This window comes from Microcaecilia unicolor, chromosome 1 (assembly GCF_901765095.1).
Source record: "Microcaecilia unicolor chromosome 1, aMicUni1.1, whole genome shotgun sequence".
Lineage (NCBI taxonomy): Eukaryota > Metazoa > Chordata > Amphibia > Gymnophiona > Siphonopidae > Microcaecilia > Microcaecilia unicolor.
This window is the reverse complement of record NC_044031.1, coordinates 321166906-321186734: the sequence shown is the minus strand read 5'-3', so window position 1 is coordinate 321186734 and position 19829 is coordinate 321166906. Positions and strand designations below refer to the sequence as shown.

The window sequence follows — 19829 nt, the reverse complement described above, 5'->3', positions numbered from 1 at the left end:
ATTGCAGCTGGCAACAATGTTCTCCTCTTACAATTTGACATGTCTAGTGCTTTCGACATGATTAGCCATAATATTCTATTGAACATCCTAGAATATTTTGGGCTTGGAGGAAGTGTATTGAATTGGTTTAAAGGCTTCCTAACCACAAGAAATTATCAAGTGCTATCAAATTCTAATACATCTTCTCTATGGAAACCTGAATGTGGAGTGCCTCAGAGATTGCCACTTTCACCAACTCTCTTCAACTTAATGATGACACCACTGGCCAAGTCATTATCCAATCAAAGCCTCAATCCTTACATCTACGCTGATGATGTAAAATATATATCCCATTCAGAAATGATTTTAACAGAAATCACAATGAAAATCAATCATAGCTTCCAATTAATGAACTCATGGGCAGATGCATTCCAACTAAAGCTTAATGCTGAAAAGACACAATGTCTTATCCTTTCATCGCAATATAATAAGGTCAATTATGCTAATATTAACACTCCAAATCACGTTCTTCCTCTTTCGGACACCTTGAAACAAACTCCTGGGAGTCACAATTGATCGTAATCTTACCCTAGAAAGCCATGCAAAAAATGTAAGAAAGAAAATGTTCCATGCTATGTGGAAACTTAAAAGAGTTAAACCTTTCTTCCCTAGGGAGGTATTTCGCAATCTAGTGCAATCAATGGTGTTAAGCCATTTGGACTATTGCAATTCCATATATGCCGGATGTAAGGCACAAATTATTAAGAGACTTCAAACAGCCAAAATACTGCAGCCAGACTCATTTTTGGAAAAGCAAAATATGAAAGCGCCAAACCCCTTAGAGAAAAATTACACTGGCTCCCACTAAAGGTTCGAATTACATTCAAAATCTGTACCCTGGTTCATAAAATTATTCATGGAGAGGCCCCAATATATATGCTAGACCTCACAGATCTACCAGTAAGGAATACAATAAGTTCATCACGTACATTCTTGAACCTCCGTTATCCCAATTGTAGGGGACTTAAATATAAGTCAATATATGCATCTAGCTTCCCCTACATCTACACACAACTTTGGAATGCACTGCCGAATACCATAAAAACAACACACGACTTGGCAGCCTTCTGGAAACTATTAAAGACTAACCAGTTCAAAGAGACTTATCGAAAGGATCATTCTTAAAAAATATGACATCAATACTGTACCAGAATTAGTTAACATTGAACTATTCTTTTTTTTGTTGTTTCTTATCACATTGTTATTATTGGACACTTTCATTACCCTTGTTCTCATACACCTGAAATGAATTATCTATTTTCTTCTAATTTTATTGTGTATTTCCTGAACTCTTACTGGAATATTACTCTGTATTTCTATTCCGGAAATGGCGATCGCCACTACGGTATTTGTAAGCCACATTGAGCCTGCAAAGAGGTGGGAAAATGTGGGATATAAAAGCAGAAATAAATAAATAAATAATCAGTTATTTATATAATGAATGCCTGTACCTCTGCCCTTAAACCTTCAAGGTATAAAACAGCTCTAATCTGCCAAAGAACTTTTGATTACCAGAATCCTTTTTGTGAAACTGCAAAGAACTGTATATCCAAAGAAAGAGGAATCCAAAATGATTCCTAGGTCTCTTTGAGATCCTCAGCATTACATCCCCATTCCAAGACAGCTGCCAATCAGTCCCAGGATCATAACAGCCCAGTAGCAATGTCTCAACTTAGCAGGGTTCACCACCAATCTATTACTTTTCAACCAGCCATCACCTCAGCTAAGTAGCAAGTCTCTTTCTTATATAAGACATCTGTACCACTCCTTACTGGAAAGTTTCTCTCCAAATTCTATGCACAGTTATCTAATGCACTGAAAAAGAAGAGATCAAATTGAGCCTTATAGAATGCCACAAGAATATAATCACAATTCTGAACAAACTAAATAACCATCACTCTCTAAACCATGCTTTCCAAAATGGTTTAAACACAGAAAGAACCAGACCACCAAGACCAAATTTTTGAAAGCAAGTCATCAAATATCAAATATTGAAGACTACTGTAAGATCTAACAAGCACAGCTGTCTCCTTTTTATCCAAACTCTGAAAATGATTATCCACTGGTGCAACCAAGACCGCATTAGTATTTTCATGAAGTCTAAAGCTTAATAACCACTGAAAAAAACTAAAATCATCCCAAAACTAATCAGCTGGCTATAAACCACCCTTTCCATTGATTTTCCCATTAATGAGATTGTTCAAAACTAAACAATTGTAACAACCCTCTGAATAAATTGAAAAGTGACCATTTTGATAAGCAGCAGCTTTTGAGTATCCATATTCGATATTACAGTTGTTATTTATTTTTTGTGGGGCATTTTCATTTTAGTCATGTGGTTTTAGAGACCTATGATGGCAGAAATCCACCTATCAGTTTTGTATACCGTGTAAACAGCGGTTATTATAAATTCAGGATATTCATTGAAACAAGACTGAAACCTTGGGTGTCTGTTGCATGAGCTACTTCTGATGGTCTCTTTCCATATTTAGATTTGCTGATATATATTTTGGTCGCTTAAATCATTCACACGGTTGTCACAGTTATTTATTATTTTTTATTTCAGGTTTTCAAAATTTTATATTTCCATAAAGAAATCAAGAATGCAAATAAACCACATTAACAGAAATAAGCAGTTAATTACTAGCAAAGAAAAAAAACCCAGATAAATCAGAATTTAGATAGTTCAATCCAAATTCACAACAATTCCAATATTAATTACAAATTCCTGCAGAGACTACTCCTCAACATCAACGTTTTTTTTAAATTCAGAAATCTTTCAAGCTGGTTCAGAGTGAAATAAATATATTGAACATCTTTAAACTTAAACATATACAGGGAAACTGCAAAAAGAAGGAACCTCTCATCACTGTTACCCTATCTTTCACTATCAGAAATTCCTTCCAGCGCAGCTATGTGGCCTGTGCCACATCAGGAAAAATTCAGATGGGATGACTGCGCATCCTTTTTACAAAAATATGCTTTAATTAATTTTACCCTGTTCAGTAGAAATCTAGCTTGATGAGTAGAAACATAACAAAACCTTAAAACTTGTGTGGGTGATTGTTTCCTGTGTTCTTGGTATTATAGTATTTATGCTGCACTTGTTTCATTAAAAGACTGTTAAATTATTGAAAATGTTGATGATATGATTGTTTCTTTGAGTAATACTGTCTTCAAATATCTATGTAGCAAAATATCAGGAGATAAAAAGATGGCATTTCGGAAAATTCAAAAATTGTGTGAAGTCTTAGAACACATTCTGTTCTCAAAATATTCTAACTGCCTGTGTATTACAAAACTGTCTTTAAAGAGAGACAGAGGTGGATTGTACATTTGTAGCCAATGTAGTTGTATGAGTCAGTCTGGAATCAACAGCTGTAATCTTATTCTCAATTTCAGACAATTTATCAATTGTCTGTTATGAAAACTGACATAATTATGGAACAATCAACTTTATCCATTCTTCAGTCCAACCACCTACTTTCCAAATATCCTTTAAAGTTATTTCCTGCAATGTTTTCAAGTCCAAGTACTCAAGAATTGGGACATTATGGGGCTAGTCTGATGGGGGTTTAGTCAATATTAAAATAGATACCCCTCCTTAGGAGAAAGTATCAACTTGGGAAGATCCTACCAATGTTGGAGAAGGGATAGAACAACCATCCAAACTCAAAGAGGCTCCGGAGAAAGATGACACTTTCGAGGGTAAGAAGAGATCATTTACAAACCAGATGCTTTATCCATGTGTCTATTGATTTTGGGAGTGCTGGAGCTTCCCACTAATCTTCCCCTTACGCTTCCCCATAACATACAATAAAATTACAAAGCCTTAAAAAGTACAAAACATTTTTGAACAGAGTCTCTGGCTCCTTTGGGGTTCCTAAGGGGCGTACCCGAGAGAACTTGGGCACACACCTTAGGGCACACCTACATTTTCTGGGTGTTGTTAGTTTACTCTCTGAGGGGTCCTTTTACTAAGCTGCATTAAAGGGGGCCTGTGCTAGCGTCAGTACATGTTTTTGTCGTGCACTGAGGCCCGCTTTTACCGTAGCGGGTAAAAGGCTGTGTTTTTTTTTTTTTGTAAGAAATGGCTGTGTGGCAAGTGAACCACTTACCGTGCAGTCATTTCAGGGGGGAGCACTTACCACCACCCACTGAGGTGGTAAACAGATAATAGATGCTTGGAACAACCTACGTGATAGAGCTTAAGTATGCTTGGCAAACATGGGACCAGAGTTCAGAGGCTGGATAAAACAGGGCGGGGTGGGCTGTCTGGGTATAAGTTTAAGAATATGGAAACTCATATGTTCACCTACCCAGAATAGTAAAAGAACTAAAGCGGGAGGCAACACAGCACATTTGAATAAATGATATCCTGCACACTATCAGAGCTTATGCAGCTAACAGCTGAGAGAGGTCCTCAGCTGCAACAGCATAAGCAGAGACAACTGGTCAAAATAAGTAGGCCAATTGGTCATACTTTGCTAACACCTCCTCCCATGCTGGCACCATTATGGACACAAATTGAAATGGGAAGCAGGGAGATGAGCGCGGGAATTTTATTCCAGTGACTGCTTTACAAATCATTGAGACCGAGTGGAAAGGCGTCCTGGAGTGGAAACAGCAAGGAAGATAAAGTCCACAGTGTTTGTAAGGGAGGAACAATTCTACTGCTTTAGATTTCATCAGCTGAATACATAGTACATTGTCATTTATCCAAATGGTCATGGCTGAGGCCAGTTCAGAAAAAGGAAAATTTCCAGAAAATAATTTTTTGGGGAGTAATATGAGATTCTCCAGATCACATGAAGCCAATCTACTTTCAGATTAAAGAAGATAATGGATCTAAGCATAGAGACTGATTTGATTCCAGATAAAATTTCTGGTTAATGCAAATCTTCAGCTAAATAACTTCTTGTACAGGGTTGTCCAATCTCAGTCTTCAAGGACTACAATCCAGTTGGGTTTTCAGGATTTTACCAATTAATATGCATGAGATCTATTTGCATGCACTGCCTCCATTGTATGCAAATAGATTCTATGCATATTCATTAGGAGAATCCTAAAATCCCAGCCTGGCGAGGGCTGAGGTTTGACAATCTTGTTCTAGTGCATGTTAATTTCTGATCTACTGAACTGCCATGCAGGATACAGGGTCTGACCCCCAAATATGGCCTTCCTAGAATAGGGTTGGTTGCACTACTATTGCTGTTCCCCAGGCTGTGTTTGTTCTCTGGAGAAATGGATGATGTCAATCCAGCACCTTTCCACAAGCATTCAAATATTAAATATCTTATACTACTATTGTCTTACATTAATAAACTAATATATAAACTGAGTGCCCTCGGTATGGGCCCTAAAGTGACTGGGTTAAGAACTGCTTGAGTGGAAGCTGACAGAGGGTAGTGGTAAATGGAGCTTTTCTGAGGAAAAGGATGTTACCAGTGGTGTGCCGCAAGGTTCGGTTCTTGGGCTGGTTCTTTTTAACATTTTTGTAAGCGATATTGCTGAAGGGCTGTCTGGTAAGCTTTGCTTCTTTACGGATTATACCAAAATCTACACCCTGATGGTGTGAATAATATGAGGAAGGACTTAGTGAAGCTAGAGGAATGATCTGGAATTTGGCAGCTAAGATTTAATGCTTAAAAAACCCCACAGGAATCGTAGTTTAGGGGGGGTGAAAAACTTTTGCACACAAAAGAGGAGTGGGACTAGTGTGCGGCTGTATGTGATGATCTTAAGGTGGCCAAACAGGTAGAAAAGGCTCGTCGGCGAAAGCCAGAAGGATGCATGGGTGCATGGGGAGAGGAATGGCCAGTACGAAAAAGGAGGTGATGATGCCCCTGTATAAGACTCTGGTGAGACCTCATTTAGGGCCCTGTTTACCAAGTCATGTTAGCGTTTTTAACGCACCTACAATTAGCGTGCACGTTAACTCTGTAGGTGACTATAAGGATACTATAGGCACGTACATGGTTAACGTGCATTAAAAGCGAATGCTACATACCTGTAGAAGGTATTCTCCGAGGACAGCAGGCTGATTGTTCTCACTGATGGGTGACGTCCACGGCAGCCCCTCCAATCGGAATCTTCACTAGCAAAGGCATTTGCTAGTCCTCGCGCGCCGATGCGCACCGCGCATGCGCGGCCGTCTTCCCGCCCGAAACCGGCTTGTGCCGGCCAGTCTCATATGTAGCAAAACAAAGACAAGGGAAGACACAACTCCAAAGGGGAGGCAGGCGGGTTTGTGAGAACAATCAGCCTGCTGTCATCGGAGAATACCTTCTACAGGTATGTAGCATTCGCTTTCTCCGAGGACAAGCAGGCTGCTTGTTCTCACTGATGGGGTATCCCTAGCCCCCAGGCTCACTCAAAACAACAACCATGGTCAATTGGGCCTCGCAACGGCGAGGACATAACTGAGATTGACCTAAAAAATTTACCAACTAACTGAGAGTGCAGCCTGGAACAGAACAAACAGGGCCCTCGGGGGGTGGAGTTGGATCCTAAAGCCCAAACAGGTTCTGAAGAACTGACTGCCCGAACCGACTGTCGCGTCGGGTATCCTGCTGCAGGCAGTAATGAGATGTGAATGTGTGGACAGATGACCACGTCGCAGCTTTGCAAATTTCTTCAATAGAGGCTGACTTGAAGTGGGCTACCGACGCTGCCATGGCTCTAACATTATGAGCCGTGACATGACCCTCAAGAGTCAGCCCAGCCTGGGCGTAAGTGAAGGAAATGCAATCTGCTAGCCAATTGGATATGGTGCATTTCCCCACAGCCACTCCCCTCCTATTGGGATCAAAAGAAACAAACAATTGGGCGGACTGTCTGTTGGGCTGTGTCCGCTCCAGGTAGAAGGCCAATGCTCTCTTGCAGTTCAATGTGTGCAGCTGACGTTCAGCAGGGCAGGAATGAGGACGGGGAAAGAATGTTGGCAAGACAATTGACTGGTTCAGATGGAACTCCGACACAACCTTTGGCAAGAACTTAGGGTGAGTGCGGAGGACTACTCTGTTATGATGAAATTTGGTGTAAGGGGCCTGGGCTACCAGGGCCTGAAGCTCACTGACTCTACGAGCTGAAGTAACTGCCACCAAGAAAATGACCTTCCAGGTCAAGTACTTCAGATGGCAGGAATTCAGTGGCTCAAAAGGAGGTTTCATCAGCTGGGTGAGAACGACATTGAGATCCCATGACACTGTAGGAGGCTTGACAGGGGGCTTTGACAAAAGCAAACCTCTCATGAAGCGAACAACTAAAGGCTGTCCTGAGATCGGCTTACCTTCCACACGGTAATGGTATGCACTGATTGCACTAAGGTGAACCCTTACAGAGTTGGTCTTGAGACCAGACTCAGACAAGTGCAGAAGGTATTCAAGCAGGGTCTGTGTAGGACAAGAGCGAGGATCTAGGGCCTTGCTGTCACACCAGACGGCAAACCTCCTCCACAGAAAGAAGTAACTCCTCTTGGTGGAATCTTTCCTGGAAGCAAGCAAGATACGGGAGACACCCTCTGACAGACCCAAAGAGGCAAAGTCTACGCTCTCAACATCCAGGCCGTGAGAGCCAGGGACCGGAGGTTGGGATGCAGAAGCGCCCCTTCGTCCTGCGTGATGAGGGTCGGAAAACACTCCAATCTCCACGGTTCTTCGGAGGACAACTCCAGAAGAAGAGGGAACCAGATCTGACGCGGCCAAAAAGGAGCAATCAGAATCATGGTGCCTCGGTCTTGCTTGAGTTTCAACAAAGTCTTCCCCACCAGAGGTATGGGAGGATAAGCATACAGCAGACCCTCCCCCCAATCCAGGAGGAAGGCATCCAATGCCAGTCTGCCGTGGGCCTGAAGCCTGGAACAGAACTGAGGGACTTTGTGGTTGGCTCGAGATGCGAAGAGGTCTACCAAGGGGGTGCCCCACACCTGGAAGATCTGTCGCACTACACGGGAATTGAGCGACCACTCGTGAGGTTGCATAATCCTGCTCAACCTGTCGGCCAGACTGTTGTTTACGCCTGCCAGATATGTGGCTTGCAGCACCATGCCATGACGGCGAGCCCAGAGCCACATGCTGACGGCTTCCTGACACAGGGGGCGAGATCCGGTGCCCCCCTGTTTGTTGACGTAGTACATGGCAACCTGGTTGTCTGTCTGAATTTGGATAATTTGGTGGGACAGCCGATCTCTGAAAGCCTTCAGAGCGTTCCAGATCGCTCGTAACTCCAGAAGATTGATCTGTAGATCACGTTCCTGGAGGGACCAGCTTCCTTGGGTGTGAAGCCCATCGACATGAGCTCCCCACCCCAGGAGAGACGCATCCGTGGTCAGCACTTTTTGTGGCTGAGGAATTTGGAAAGGACGTCCCAGAGTCAGATTGGACCAAATCGTCCACCAATACAGGGATTCGAGAAAACTCGTGGACAGGTGGATCACGTCTTCTAGATCCCCAGCAGCCTGAAACCACTGGGAAGCTAGGGTCCATTGAGCAGATCTCATGTGAAGGCGGGCCATGGGAGTCACATGAACTGTGGAGGCCATGTGGCCCAGCAATCTCAACATCTGCCGAGCTGTGACCTGCTGGGACGCTCGCACCCGCGAGACGAGGGACAACAAGTTGTTGGCTCTCGCCTCTGGGAGATAGGCGCGAGCCGTCCGAGAATCCAGCAGAGCTCCTATGAATTCGAGTCTCTGTGCCGGGAGAAGATGGGACTTTGGGTAATTTATCACAAACCCCAGTAGCTCCAGGAGGCGAATAGTCATCTGCATGGACTGCAGGGCTCCTGCCTCGGACGTGTTCTTCACCAGCCAATCGTCGAGATATGGGAACACGTGCACCCCCAGCCTGCGAAGTGCTGCTGCTACTACAGCCAAGCACTTTGTGAACACCCTGGGCGCAGAGGCGAGCCCAAAGGGTAGCACACAGTACTGAAAGTGACGTGTGCCCAGCTGAAATCGCAGATACTGTCTGTGAGCTGGCAGTATCGGGATGTGTGTATAGGCATCCTTCAAGTCCAGAGAGCATAGCCAATCGTTTTCCTGAATCATGGGAAGAAGGGTGCCCAGGGAAAGCATCCTGAACTTTTCCTTGACCAGATATTTGTTCAGGGCCCTTAGGTCTAGGATGGGACGCATCCCCCCTGTTTTCTTTTCCACAAGGAAGTACCTGGAATAGAATCCCAGCCCTTCTTGCCCGGATGGCACGGGCTCGACCGCATTGGCGCTGAGAAGGGCGGAGAGTTCCTCTGCAAGTACCTGCTTGTGCTGGAAGCTGTAAGACTGAGCTCCTGGTGGACAATTTGGAGGTTTCGAGGTCAAATTGAGGGTGTATCCTTGCCGGACTATTTGGAGAACCCACTGATCGGAGGTTATGAGAGGCCACCTTTGGTGAAAAGCTTTCAACCTCCCTCCGACTGGCAGGTCGCCCGGCACTGACACTTGGATGTCGGCTATGCTCTGCTGGAGCCAATCAAAAGCTCGTCCCTTGCTTTTGCTGGGGAGCCGAGGGGCCTTGCTGAGGCGCACGCTGCTGACGAGAGCGAGCGCGCTGGGGCTTAGCCTGGGCCGCAGGCTGTCGAGAAGGAGGATTGTACCTACGCTTGCCAGAAGAGTAGGGAACAGTCTTCCTTCCCCCAAAAAATCTTCTACCTGTAGAGGTAGAGGCTGAAGGCTGCCGGCGGGAGAACTTGTCGAATGCGGTGTCCCGCTGGTGGAGCTGCTCTACCACCTGTTCGACTTTCTCTCCAAAAATGTTATCCGCACGGCAAGGCGAGTCCGCAATCCGCTGCTGGATTCTATTCTCCAGGTCGGAGGCACGCAGCCATGAGAGCCTGCGCATCACCACACCTTGAGCAGCGGCCCTGGACGCAACATCAAAGGTGTCATACACCCCTCTGGCCAGGAATTTTCTGCACGCCTTCAGCTGACTGACCACCTCCTGAAATGGCTTGGCTTGCTCAGGGGGGAGCGCATCAGCCAAGCCCGCCAACTGCCGCACATTGTTCCGCATGTGTATGCTCGTGTAGAGCTGGTAAGACTGGATTTTGGCCACGAGCATAGAAGAATGGTAGGCCTTCCTCCCAAAGGAGTCTAAGGTTCTAGAGTCCTTGCCCGGGGGCGCCGAAGCATGCTCCCTAGAACTCTTAGCCTTCTTTAGGGCCAGATCCACAACTCCAGAATCATGAGGCAACTGAGTGCGCATCAGATCTGGGTCCCCATGGATCCGGTACTGGGACTCGATCTTCTTGGGGATGTGGGGATTAGTTAAAGGCTTGGTCCAGTTCACAAGCAATGTCTTTTTTAGGACATGGTGCAAGGGAACAGTGGACGCTTCCTTAGGTGGAGAAGGATAGTCCAGGAGCTCAAACATTTCAGCCCTGGGCTCGTCCTCCACAACCACCGGGAAGGGGATGGCCGTAGACATCTCCCGGACAAAGGAAGCAAAAGACAGACTCTCAGGAGGGGAAAGCTGTCTTTCAGGAGAGGGAGTGGGATCGGAAGGAAGACCCTCAGACTCCTCGTCAGAGAAATATCTGGGGTCTTCTTCCTCTTCCCACGAGGCCTCACCCTCGGTGTCAGACACAAGTTCACGGACCTGTGTCTGCAACCGTGCCCGACTCGACTCCGTGGAGCCACGTCCACGATGGGGGCGTCGAGAGGTAGACTCCCTCACCCGTATCGGCGAAGCTCCCTCCGCCGACGTAGTCGGGGAGCCTTCCTGGGAGGCGACAGCAGCCGGTACCGCACGCGGCACCGACGCCGGAGACCTCACCTCGGGCGATGGGCCAGCCGGCGCCACGCTCGACGGTACCGGTGGCGCAAGCACCGCCGGTACCGGAGGGGTAGGGCGCAGCAGCTCTCCCAGAATCTCTGGGAGAACGGCCCGGAGGCTCTCGTTCAGAGCGGCTGCAGAGAAAGGCATGGAGGTCGATGCAGGCGTCGACGTCAGAACCTGTTCCGGGCGTGGAGGCTGTTCCGGGCTGTCCAGAGTGGAGCGCATCGACACCTCCTGAACAGAGGGTGAGCGGTCCTCTCGGCGCCGATGCCTGCTGGGTGCCGACTCCTTCGGCGACCCAGAGCTCTCAGTACCGACATGGGAAGGGGACCGGTGACGATGCTTCTTCGACTTCTTGGGACGAAGCATGTCACCGGAGCTTCCCGGTACCGACGAGGAGGACGTAGAATACAGCCGTCGCTTCCTCGGGGCCGAGACCGAAGAAGGTCGGTCTCGGGGGGGCTGTACCGCAGGAGCCCTCAGGGTAGGGGGAGACCCACCCGAAGGCTCACCGCCACCAGCAGGGGAATGGACAGCCCTCACCTGCACTCCAGACAAAGCACCACTGTCCGACGACATCAGCAGACGAGGTCCCGGTACCACCGACGTCGATGCAGCTGTCCGATGTCTCGGCGCCGATGCAGAGGGCCGATGCCTCGATGCACTCGATGTACTGGCCGCCGAGGTTGAAGGTCTGGACGCTGAAGACGTCGATGCACTCGATACCCCCGGTGCCGATGCCGACGAAGAGCCCGAGAACAAAATGTTCCACTGGGCTAACCTCGCTACCTGAGTCCGCCTTTGCAAAAGGGAACACAGACTACAGGCCTGAGGGCGGTGCCCAGCCCACAGACACTGAAGACACGACGCGTACCTGTCAGTGAGCGAGATTACCCGGGCGCACTGGGTGCACTTCTTGAAGCCGCTGGAAGGCTTCGATGTCATGGGCGGAAAAATCACGCCGGCGAAATCGAAAGACGAAATGGTGAAATTTGGCACAGAAAAAAGGGAAATTTCGACCGGGGCCTAAGTAAGGCCTACCCCGACGACGAAAGAAAACTTAACGGGGCGAAAAAACTCGAAGTAGAGGAAGGAAAAACCAAAAGTGGTTAATCCAAATAATTTCTGGAATTTCTCACAGAAAGTAGTCGAAAACGACGCGCGAGGCCGACTTTTCGGGGCACGAACGGTAAAACACAACCGTACCGAGCGCGGAGAAAAGAAGACTGGCCGGCACAAGCCGGTTTCGGGCGGGAAGATGGCCGCGCATGCGCGGTGCACATCGGAGCGCGAGGACTAGCAAAGGCCTTTGCTAGTGAAGATTCCGATTGGAGGGGCTGCCGTGGACGTCACCCATCAGTGAGAACTAGCAGCCTGCTTGTCCTCGGAGAAATCTCTAACGCATCTATAACACGGCTTAGTAAACAGGGCCCTTAGAATATTGCGTACAATTCTGGAGATTGCACCTTCAAAAAGATATAAACAGGATGGAGTCGGTCCACAGGGTGGCTACTGAAATGGTCAATGGTCTTCATCATACAGCATATGGGGACAAACTTAAAGATCTCAATATGTATTCTTTGGAAGAAAAGCGGGAGAGGGGAGATATGATAGATACATTTAAATACTTATGTGGCATAAATGCATAAGAGGCAAATCTCTTTCAATTGAAAGGAAGCTCTGGAACAAGGGGACATAGGATGACTGATTATACTGTACCTGCTGTACACCGCGTTGGGTGAATCTCTTCACAAAGGTGGTTCATAAATCCCAATAAATAAATAAAATAAATGAAGGTGAAAAGGGATAGACTCAGAAGTAACCTGAGGAAATTACTTCTTCATGGAAAGGGTGGCGAATTTGTAGAATGGCCTCCCGGTGGAAATGGTGGAGATGAAAACAGTATCTGAATTCAAGGGAGCTTGAGACAAATATATAGGATCTCTAAGGGAGTGATATGGAAGTAGATGGCATGGATGGGCAGGCTGGATAGGCCATATGGTCTTTATCTGCCTACATTTTTCTATGTTTCTATCTATGTTTTGAAATCAGACTGTACAACATTGATCCTTGGCCTTCTTTCTTAGATGAAGCAGCTTGCCTGCCTGAGTGTCAGGATTGGGCTTGCTGTGCTAATTTGGGGATTTTACTGTGTTTATGTATCCTGCCTGCCTATTTCTCAGGTTAACAAAAGGTGACCAAGTAGCTGTATCCTAAAGTACAAGGAGAGCCAGTCCTGTGGAATCACACTTCGAGCCTATCCAAACTGAACACAATCTGTCTTCCATAACAAGCAGATGTCTGGTTGCTTTATACCACTGCTTCCCAAGTTTTTCCAGCTGCAACTCCAAGTGGAAAAAAAAATTTAATGAGACCCCCATCCCCACCTCTTTCCATGCTGACCTCTAGCTTCAGCTGACAATGATTCTACAGACCCCAAGCCAAGTTAAACAGTAGCCTGCACTGGTCAGCGATGCCCCTCTCCTCTTCTGGTTGTATCCCCAAATGAGGAAGTTGCAACTTCACCTGCACTCAGAGCCCCTAGTTTGGGAACTGCTGTCTCATACTGATATGAGTCCACAAGGCTTTTTCTAAAATTTTCCTACAACCTTTCACAGAATATGCACTCACCGAGCAGTCCAGCCCACACTCAGTGCCCAAAAGAAAATCCCAAATCTGGAGAGAAAGGTTTAATTAAAATTAAAAATAATAATAATGTAACATTAAATCAAAATACATTTTCAGCCCTAGAGGGTGCACAGTATTACACATTAACTCTCATTCCACTAGCAGGGCTGAAATACATCTAAACCAGCAGCAACCACCACAGCACTGCAGAATTTAAACCAGCAACCAGGAGAAAGAATGGGGGAGAACATGGGGCAAAAGAGTGTTGCTCAAGCTTCCTAAGGCAGGAGAGCTAAAGGAAGCGAAAAATCCTCCCAAAAGCTATTAGTTGCTTAGAACTAGCTAATGTGTGAGGAGATGCAAACTGGCTCCAGCATCTCCATCTCTCCTGCAGAGGCTGACAAGGCATTAGATGCCGTGATCCCAACAGGAAAAGTGGCCATTTGTGGCACATCTCACTGTCAGGTGTGGAAGATTCCAAGACCACAAGAATATCCAATCACCCAAAATAAGCAGTTTAAACATAAGGGCTTTTGGGGTACCGAGTACTGGCGCCTTTTCACTGTCTGCTAAAACTGACCCATAGATCCCAAACATTAATGGAAGAGCCCAGGCTTTGCACACCAATTTTGCCTTTTCACAAATTCTCTGGTTGGTTGCTATTGTGGGGTGGGTCTCTCAGTGATCACCCCATCCCTGAAGAATAGCCTTGCATTTCAGTACTGGCACCTTTTTTGCTATAACCCCCCCCCCTCCCCCACTGTTAAAAAGGACCCTAAATGTGAGAGACACTTTATAGTTAGCTCTTCTATCAGCACCAGGCTGCTCAGGCACACCCTCAGTATCTCCCCTGCATACATTTCTTTACAGCCATTAAAGGGTTTGCCAGGTCTTCCAGAGATATCCTCTCTGCAGGGGACCTTCTGCAAGTAACAATGAAACAGTGTAACCTAGCTGCTCTGGTAGGTCTCTTAAATCATGATCAATTAAAACCACTTCTTTTTGCTCCCAGGTGGATGCCTGTCAAAACTCGCAACAGATGGAGGAGAGAAAGCAGAGTACAACACTGATACTTTCAGCAGAATCTTTTCAACAAAGAATAGAAGAAAACTTCTATTTAAACCTTCCATGCCTTCCCCTCTTATCACACCGCACCCCCAGACACAAACACACACTGGCAGCCCCAGATGAAAGTTATCTATGAAACTAGTAAACGGCCTTGAATGCAAAAATTATAAGGGCAGGCTTATGAACCTCAATATGTGATACCAATTGCATGTTCTCCCTATTTTATCTGATTGTTCATTATATCATCCATGTTTCTATATATATTACCAATTGTACCTGTACTCTGAAATGGCATAAGTCATGACGGAAAATTGTAAGCCACATTGAGCCTGCAAATAGGTGGGAAAATGTGGGGTACAAATGCAACAAATAAATAAACATGTATACGCTGGAAGAGAGGCGGGAGAGAGGAGACATGATAGAAACGTTTAAATATCTCAAGGGCATTTATGTACAGGAAGAGAGCCTTTTTCAAATGAAAGACAGCTCTGGAATGAGGGGACATATGACAAAGTTAAGAGGGAATAGGCTTAGGAGTAACCTAAGAAAGTATTATTTCACAGAAAGGGTGGTGGAGGCGTGGAATGGCCTCCCGGTGGAGGAGTCTAGGACTGTTCCAGAATTTTAAAAGGCATGGGATAAGCATGTGGGATCGCTTAGGAACAGGTAGAATTGGGGGTTACAGAGGATGGGCAGACTGGATGGGTCATTTGGCCTTTATCTGCCGTCATGTTTCTATGTTTCTATCTTGTTCCAGATCCTTGCGGGAAGTAAAGGATAAGAAAACACCACCAACTGGTCAACTTGCTGATACAAACGCCCAGATTCTATATATGGTGCCTGGATTTTCATGCCAAAATACAGACATGATCCCAAGATACATGGACAAATTAATTGGCTAATGAGCCAATTAATGTTAATAATTAGGTGCTCAAAACTAATTCAAAATCCGTCTTATTTGCGTGTGAGACCAATCACAATCAAATCTATACAAGTGCTAACAACAAATTATTGAAGTTACCTGGCATCCATTAAAATTTACATGTGCATCTGGCTACGCACTATTCTATAAGGCATGGCACCTAACTCTACTAGCAGGCAACTCAAAAGGGGGCGTTGCTATGGGCATGTCGGGAGTGTTCCAAAATGCTGTGCGAATAGTTCTAGAACAACCTCAGTGCACCTAACTTGAGGGTATCAGTATTCACATCAGGTTTCAGCAGGCGTATGGCGCAGGAATCGGCGCTAAGCACAATTCTATAAAGGGCATGCATTCTTTATAGAATCATGCTTAGCGCCAATATTTTCTGCTGTTGAATTTTAAGCACCATTTATAGAATTTCCCCCAAAATGATTACTTAGCAGCAGCAGAGGGTCGTTATACTTCACAGACTTTCTGCAGGAGGACAGCCCACATCTGAAACGTATTGTTCAACACAGCAGACACTGTTTGGTATGTTTTGTCTTTAGAGTGCTATAAGCCAAGAGCTATTCTGGTATACCATTTGCCGATGCTTTCAATTAATATTGTCCATTTTCAAGTGTTCAGTTCAGGGCAGGCCTGATTTTGCCGTACCCTTCCTATTTATTTTACCCTTCCCACTTTACTATCATTATTATAATTTTTCCGTTTATCTCTCTGTCGTGTCTTGTCCTCTTAATTGCATCTCCTCTTTTTTTAAATCTGTATTAGATTGCAAACTGCCCAGAAGGCCTCCATTGAGCAGGGTAGTAAATACTAATAAAACTTGGGAAATGTGAAAACTTATAGCCCTAGAAATCTGTGAACAGGTCTGGTGTACACTATATCCATGATAAACAGTCATGTGTACAAAATACATTTGGTCCAGGAAAGCACAAAAACAATATAGGGCTTGCGCCAAACGACATAAGAGAAGAGACTGGAAGACCTGAATATGTATACCCTAGAGGAAAGAAAGGACAGGGGAGATATGATACAGATGTTTAAATATTTGAAAGGTATTAATGTAGAAACAAATCTTTTCCAGAGAAGGCACAATGGTAAAACTAGAGGACATGATTTGAGGTTGCGAGTTGGTAGACTTAGGAGTGATATCAGGAAATTCTTTTTCATGGAGAGGGTGGTCGATGCCTGAAATGCCCTTCTGAAGAAGGTGATTAAAAAAATGGTGACGGAATTTTAAAAAGTGTGGGATGAACACAGAGGATCTCTAATTAGAAAATGGATGGTATTAAAAAAACAAACAAAAAAAACCCTTAAAATGGCTGTATGTGTGTTGATGTGACGAGTGGCGCTTAGAAGGTGACTCCAGCTGTGAAGAACTAAGCCCAGTGCTGGTAGACTTGTACAGTCTGTGTCCCGTATGTTATGTTACACCAGGACATCTATTCCGCCTTTACCTCTGCAGTCAAGGTTGGATCACAGTAAAAGAAGCCAGATCAAAAATCCAGGAATTACAATATTAGTAATAAGTGATGAGTCAGAGTGGACTGCAACCCTCAAGGCCCAGATGCAAGGTCTTCACAGCACTGCAACACAGTAATGGGGTTTTCACAGACCTCAGAAACATACTCAGGTCCCTAATTCCGCATTGCTCTAATGCCATGTGCACAACACCCCTGTGTTTTTCAACAGGTTCCCAACTGCAGAATAAACAAGGGATGTCAAATTTCAAAAACTCGAAGGGTCACAAACTAGTCAGGTTTTTAGGTTATCCCTACCAAATATGCATGAGGTACATCTGCATGCACTGCCTCCACTGTATGCAGGTATTTCATGCATATTCGTTAGGGGATATCCCAAGAACTTGACTACTTTACAGCCCTCCAGAATTGCAGTTTCACAACCCTACTGCTAAACCAAGGCACCAGCTGAAACAGGTTTTGGATAACTGATAGGAATTAAAAGAAATTTAAAAAATGAATAAGGAATATTTTTCATCGTTTTCTTTCCTAAGAAATACTTGCTGGATACAGGGCATGCATTCTCTCTCTCTCTGCTAAAGGGTCAGCTCAGGCAATGAGATATGTATTTTTTAAAATAGGCATCTATTTTAAACTAAGCATCTGTGTTATGCCAAAGAAGCATAAAAATATAAGCAATAAAAAATTAATTAATTAAAATTAAAAAAGATTCCAAAACATCCAAGAGAAAGAAAGAAAGGACTTTCTGGAAAGCAGGTTGGCATTTACAAATAAATATGAGTGTTGCTAGATTCCCCACTACCACCACCACTTTTTTCTTCTCTCGCTTCATGTTAGTTTTTGAAGAAAAAGGGGCCATCCTGAGCTCTTATCATGTACCAGGCAGCTAGAATGAAATACCTCCACTTCATTGCCATCATGTAATACAACCCTGTTTAATATTCCAGTGCACAGTCAATAAAGAGTATGGGGACAGGAGAGGTTTCTCCATAATGTTCCCTTCTAGCACATGGGTGGGACAGTTGCCAATCTAAAGAGTGCTACTGCTTAGGGTGGTGAAAGCATTGCTTCTGGGCAACCTCCAAGCTAAACACAGAGGACAGTCAGCTGATGCAACACCTTTCATCCAGCTCAGAAAATGAATCAAAGAAAGCCAAAACTTTCCTTTCCCCCACCTTCCATCCAGACCCTATGCTTCAGTGGCCTCTCTTGCAGGCTGAGACCCAGAAGGAAGGTCTCCTCGAAGACTGAAGCCCCTCGAACTGCTCCTACAGCTGACAAAAGGCCTCCACTGCAGTGGAAGCCACCTTCCTTCCCTCCTGCTGCTGAAGTACATCACTCCCACATACTTTTCAAAGAAGACTCCAGGCAGATTCTATTGAGCCACAGCATTATGATCATCAGAGGGTCAATCCAAAATTTCGTAGACAAATTTATCCACTGACCAGCAACAGAGGGCTGCGTGTGGTCATCTTCCAGCCAGTTTGAGTGAAAGATTATTTTTAAAAGCAGAGAAAGTGCCTTAATCTTTAGCATAATTACTCTCATAAGGAGAGCTGCCTGGGCATTGCAAGCCTTAACTTTCAGTCCTCCCCAGCAAGTGGTATGGCTGTATGTGGCTTCATTGGAGGCTGGAATACCTGAATGGAATCACTCCACACAAATATGCATAGAGAAGAAAGACTTATTTAGAGAAAGGATAAAGTAATGTGGCTTTTACCATGTTAGTCCACTTTAAAAGATAATAAATAGACCTGAGGGAGGCAGATCTGCCTCTGACAGATTGTAAAAAAATATATATATTGTTAGTTCACTAATTTGGGGCTCATTTTCAAAGTAGTTAGACTTACAAAATTCCATAGGCTACTATGTAACTTTGTAAGTCTAAGTGCTTTGAAAATATGCCTCTATCATCTTATTTTCCTATCTTTTGTTTTACATTGTTTTATTTCTAGTTATTACCTTTACAGAAAGGATAACAGAATGCATGGACAGTCTCCCAGTGGAGATGGTGAAGGCAAGGTCTGCATGTGAATTCAAGAAAGAACGGGATAAGCACAGAGGATCTCTGAGGGAATGGGAGGGATTGGCAGACAGGACAGGCCATGTGACCTTTTCCTGCCATCATGTTCTATGTTTCTAGGATTTGTATGTTTTGGTGACTATATGAATTACAAAGCTTGGTAAGATGACACACAAGCAGATCTAGATACAGTCTTTCAAGACTCAAACAAGGAAGGCCTGAAATGGCCTACCAGTGAAGATGGTGAAGTACAGCACTATGACAGAGTTTTGATGTTGTGTTCAAGACAGATATGGAGTGAAAGGTAGTGGTAGCTGGGACAGATTTGAGAAATCAGGTGGAAAACAAGGAGCAGAACAAGCTGATGTTGGTTTCCATACTGGAATGTGCCTGCTCACCTACCCAGTATGAGAAAACCAGAGGAAGAGCTTCAACAGATTGGATATGTCAACTGACCTTCACCCTTCACCATGTTAACTATGTAAATAAGGAAAGTTGGTATAGCATTTTTTTAGTGGACAACTATGGCATTTACAGGATTAAACTGTCTCAGCATCCAAGTCTATTGAATGTTTTGGTCCTGCAGTTTCCTCCCATCCTTTTGGGACTGCAGCCACTTCATTTGCAACTATCTTGGATTTCTCTCCATTTTGTTAAAAAAAAAAAAAAAAACAGATACAAAGCTTGGTTTTCTCCATAACTCTGTCAAAACTTAACCAATTTCAGTAAAATTTGGCACACATCATCCTGAATGCATCAATAAGCTGACACCCACGCCAGCCACCTCACCTATTCCCTCCGGTGGTCATTTGGTCAATTGGGACTCCTTTTTGAAGCTTGGTCGTGAAAAAAAAAAGGGACCAAGTAAAGCCGGCGAAATGCTCGTCAAG

General features: G+C 44.9%; 1 protein-coding gene across 1 annotated transcript in view; it reads right to left on the bottom strand.

Moving 5' to 3' along the window:
* The window catches only part of RREB1 (ras responsive element binding protein 1), a 387040-nt gene that overhangs the window by 249843 nt on the left and 117368 nt on the right, over nt 1-19829 (bottom strand).